Source organism: Microtus oregoni, unplaced genomic scaffold (assembly GCF_018167655.1).
Source record: "Microtus oregoni isolate MIOR12 unplaced genomic scaffold, Mior012 000003F_ref0000135, whole genome shotgun sequence".
In the NCBI taxonomy this organism is placed as follows: domain Eukaryota; kingdom Metazoa; phylum Chordata; class Mammalia; order Rodentia; family Cricetidae; genus Microtus; species Microtus oregoni.
The window spans coordinates 24,462,217-24,467,500 of NW_024543062.1; the positions used below are offsets into that span (position 1 = coordinate 24,462,217).

Consider the following 5,284-nt stretch of genomic DNA (forward strand, 5'->3'; position numbering starts at 1 on the left):
GGAGACTCAGGCAGGAGGATGCCTATGAGTTCCAGGTCAGACTAGGCCACATAATGCGGTCTTGTCTCAGAAAGAGAAAAAGGAAGCAGACACCCACTGTGATTTAACTCAGTGGATCAAAAGTTCGTCATCACCCCAGACAACCATGTGTCTATTTTTGTGACCTCCAGTGTCACAAATTCAGTTCATTTTTGTCATGCACCTCTTCAAACCCCAGCCTGCATGTTGCAGCCACCATGCATCTTCATGTGCACTGATCACACTCCCAGGTCCCCGTGGCCATGTGCAGCTGCAGAACAGCTTCTGAGTCAGAGGGGGCAGGTCTTGAGTCTTGTCTTGGGGACATTGACAGAAGGAACCAGGGATACTGTCCTGAGTTTAGATGTAAGAAACCTGGAAGGATCCCAATCCATGCGGCATCATAGCTGTTGTGGATTGGTTCTGCTCTGTCCACTGATGAGTGCTCAGTGCCTGGACCCCTGGACCATGTAGTGTGTGCTCAATAAATGCACCTAACTGAACCATGAAGACAGACAGAGAGAGAGAGAGAGAGAGAGAGAGAGAGAGAGAGAGAGAGAGGTACTTCTCTGGCTCGTCTCACAAACCCTCATGGCATCTGCTGTGGTTTATTGTTGTTGATGAGACATTGGACAGAACAGGTGCACAGACAGAAGTCAAACTTGAGTTCTCCCCTCCCCTTCTGAATCTCATGTCCCCGAGAGAACACTGTCAGAGGATAAGGTGGATGAAGCAGGCTATGAGGAAGGCTGTCTGTGATTACACAGGATGGAAGAGTCGACAGGCAGGGATCAGAAGCCTGGAGTCTGACCCCAGGTTGGACATTCCCTCCCTGGGGCCATGGGCAGTATCCTGCTCTCTCTGGTCAAGGCCTGCATATCCCCTGACTCTGGAGCCTTCCAGGCAGATGCTGCTGTGCTCACAGGAGATGAATGCCCCATTCTCGTTCACCTGGGGAAGAAGAAAGGCAGAGTACATCAGGCCTACACTGCAGTCTTTCCAGCTCTGAGGCAGGAGGATTGTGAGCTCCAGGCCAGCCTGGTCTACATAGCTAAAGCCCACATCAAAACAAACAAAAACAACAAAGAAAAATAGCTAACCTGTTATTGTAGGAACAGGAACTTCTGTCTGTAACAGAAAACACACAGTCATGTCATGAGCCCGCACTGCTGCTTGGAAGCAGATGAAAATGAGCCCTGGGGGTGGGCATCATGCCTGGCCACCTGGAGCCTCTCAGAAGAAGGGACAGTGCATTCCCATGTTGGGAAGATGGCCATCGGGACTTTTGGGGATGGGCAGGGGTCTTAGCCAGTTGAAGGTGTACATAGCCCTACCTGAGTTCCGCTCATTCAGTAACAGATCTGCCAAATGAGAGACAGGGCCAAGCCACAGTCTACTGTGAGATAGTCTTTAAGGCCACAGCAGGCACAGTTGTCTCCCTCCTGAGTCCCTTCTCCTTACCTTCCTGACCACCTGAGGTTTGCTTCCCACATCCATGCACCCATGCTAAGCTCCATCCTGAGTTCACGCATGACCTCATCTCTTCCCTAGCATCAGAAAGTTCCCTGTCCAATGAGAGAAAAGGTCCACATACAAATGCCTCTCTGTCTCTTTGGCTGAGACACAGCCCTGCTGAGTCCCATTGGCCACATGATGATGAGACAGGAAAGGTGGGCTGCTTCAAGGTCCTGAGCACTGGCTTCAAAGTTCACAGGAATCCCAGCCCCTCCTCTCCTTAGCTGAACATTCCTGAGCCAGTGGTTTCAGCTTTCTTATCCTAGTGGCCAAGTGTGCATGTGTGTGTGTGTGTGTGTTTCTGTATGCATGTGCATTTGCATGTGTATATGTGTTTGTGTATATATGTATTTGTGTGTGCAATCAACAGAAAACACTGTAGCCCTCAACTGCTGTCCACCTTGGCATTTGGGTTGCACTGGACTGGAACTGACCAAGGAGACTATGCTCCCTCACCAACCAGGGCAGGGATCTTGTTGTCCATGCATTGGAATGGCAAGTGCATTGTCTGGCTCACTTACATGAATCTGGAGATGATATTAAACTCCTTATCCTTGCTTATGTGACAAGTGTTTATTGACTAAACAATATCCCCAGCCCTAAGCCTTCTTGTTCAACCAGAACGATAAGGATGTTATTAAATACACCTTGTAGAGCCCTAGTGAGGATCCAGTGAGCTACTGTATGATACAGAACACAGGACAGGCGTGTGTGCAGATCCAGTGAGATACTCTATGATATAGAACATAGGACGAGCGTGTGTGCAGATTCAGAGAGATACTGTATGATAAAGAACACAGGACGAGCATGTATGTAGACCCAGAGAGCTACTATATAATAAAGAACACTGGACAGAGCATGTGTGAGGAACCAGTGTATAATAAAGAGTATAGGAAGGAGCCTGAACACAAAGCAAACAGTCAGAGGAGAGGCTGTCCTTCCTTAGGAGGCCGAGTGACAGGAACTCTGCAGGGGTGATGTGACAACCTCTGAGAATAACTGTACAGCAATCAGTGTGGCAGGAAAACCTATAAGCCTGGGCATCTTTGTCTGAATATTCTTGAAACAGATGGTGTGACCAGATGTGTGTGCAAGGGGACAAGACGATGATAATTTCTCACCGACACATTCCAGGATCTCACTAGGGAAACATCCCAGTTTTTAAAGCATGGGTATTGTAGCCAGGCTGCAGCCTCTTCTGCCAGCTGCCACCAGCCCTCTGAGTTGGAACCAGCCACGTTCCCTATTGGGTCAGCCGGGTCCAGGATCACAGGCCTGCAGAGCAACATTCAGAGAGGGAGCTGACCAGCTGACCAGTGCCACAGATACCATTGCACATGTACAGGGAGGAGCCCAGCAGAGTTCTGCTATCCAAAGTTTGTCCTGAGTTCCTGTCCCAGAGCATAGAGAAGGCCTGGAGAGATCCCTGGACATGACTTGGAAGGGCTGTGTTCAATCCTCTACCCTTTAGTAGCTGTGTGTCCTGGGTCAGGTCCCTCAGCCTCTCTGGTCTGTGAAATGGAGAGAGTTGAACCAGCCCATCTCAAAGGATGAGGTGTGAGGGTAGAACACAACACAGGATCAAGGCTGTAACAAGTCTACTGCATTGTTTACTGTTCATTAGTCCAGCACTGTTCTGTGCCTCGCAGCCCTTACCATACTGTTACAGCTGGAACAGCTCAGTTCCTGCTCCATGCGCTCCCCTCTCTGCTGTTTGGGTCTGGACAAGGTCAGAGCCTTGGTTTCCTCATCTGCAGACAGGAGAACCCACCCCTGCCTCCCAGGGCTGCAGGTCCTCATGTCAATCAGGTGACAGCAGGACAGTGCCCAGCACAGTGACAGAACAGGAGATGCTCAATGACACAGAGCTCCCACCTACCCATTTCCACTGCTATAGACTGGAGCCCCTGGTGAGGAGCTGAGTCATGAGGGAATGATCTACCTGGTTCCTCTGAGCTGTCTGTGCATGTAATTGGAGATTTCTTTGTCTTGAAAGTCATAATGCTTTGTCCAGTAGATTCGAAGCTGCCTGTACTTGGTGACCAGTTCCAAGACTGTCCGGAAGCCCTGGGCTGTGTCGAACTCAGTGTCTCCACTCCCACGTTCCCAGGCGTAGACTGTGAGCAGCTCCAGGGCATATTGTGAGGCCAGCGGCTTCCCCAGCTTCTCCTTACACTGAGAAGAGGAAGGTGATGAGAGAAATGGCCTGTGAGCTGTTGTGTGCGGACCACTGATGTCATTACAGGCTTACTGATACACAGTCATTCCCATTCTTGTAGATTCGGTCTATGTACACTACCACACTATAGCCAAGGGCTGTGTGGTTGACATGGAGACCATGTGGTCCACAGAGACTGAGCATTTACTGGCAGGCGCAGGAGGAATCATGACACTATGATTGACAGCCAGGGAGTGAGGATAGGGGCGGGATAGTAATGGTGCTCACCATTGATGGTTTTATCACAGGCTCTGAAGTAACTGGGAAATGCTAGGGAGATGCCCCGTGGGTAAAGTGCCACCCTCTCCTTGCAAGGGTGAGGACCAGAGCTCAGATCCCAGCAAACACATGACTGTCAGGCTTGTGAGGAAAACCACTCTCATCCCAGCCTAAGTGGATGGAAATGGGGGTCCCCAGGACTATATGATGATCCAGAACTGCTGATTCAGCACACTGTGGGCTCAAGTGTGAGACCCTGTCTGGACATATAATGTGGAGAGTGACTGAGGACCTGGCATCGCTCTCTGGTCTCCACATGCTTATGTACACACATGCACACCCATAGACAGGTGCTCCCAAGAGTAGGTATACATATACCGCACCAGATCTATCTCACACACATATAAAAACTCCAGAAACATTGCAGGATGGGAATGTAAAGAAAGCATAGCTTGACACATCAGGAAAATCTAAGCCATAGTAGGTACCAGTGCATGTTTAAGAAGAAAGAAAGAATGAAAGAAAGAAAGAAAGAAAGAAAGAAAGAAAAGAAAGGAAAGAAGGAATGAAGAAAGAACTAGAAATTCAAAGATAAAGTAGGGTGAGATGGTGTACACCTTTATCCCAGCAATGGGAGGCAGAGGTAGGCAGAACTGTGGGTTTAAGGCCAGCCTGGTCTGCATAGTGAGTTCCAGGACATCAGTAGCTTCCTAGTGAGACCCTGTCTCTAAATAATGCAACAAAGAAAGAGAAATCCAGAGTTCACAATGTCTCGTGAACAGTGAATTAGATGCAGCTGAAGAGTGAGTTAGGTGAACGGAAACTGGACTAGAAGAAATAATTCCTAACAACATGGGAAGTCCTCCTTCCTCCCAGGTTCGTCCTCCCTCCCTCCCTCCCAGCCTCCCCCCTTCCCTCTCTTATAGCATCTCCTCCCTGACTTCCCCTTCCCCTCTCAACTCTCTTTCCTTTCTCACCACTCCTTCCCTCCCACCTTGCTCCTCATCTTTCTTCCTCTTCATCACCCCTTCCATTCTCTGCCCTGTAAGATGGGGCCCACAGTGGCTGGACAAGATGCCATACCAGTTGGTACCAGTGCTTGACCAGGCGGATGAGGCTCTTCAGCTTGGGTGGACGATCCTTCAGGAAGTTTCTCTGGAGCTCGGTGAAGCAGGTGGAGAACTCGCCTTCCTTCCTCAGGGAGGTGCACTCACGGTTGAGCCTTCTGTAGATTTGGGGGTCAGGTTTCCTGTCAGTGCTGACATGACCTGTAAAGGAGGCCTTACTCAGCTAATTCTCCAGCCCTTCTCTGGC

At 49.8% G+C, this 5,284-nt stretch overlaps 1 pseudogene; it reads right to left on the reverse strand.

Annotated features, from left to right (window-relative positions):
* Nucleotides 1–937: 937 nt before the first annotated feature.
* The window catches only part of LOC121445941, a 9,209-nt pseudogene continuing 4,862 nt past the window's right edge, over nucleotides 938–5,284 (reverse strand).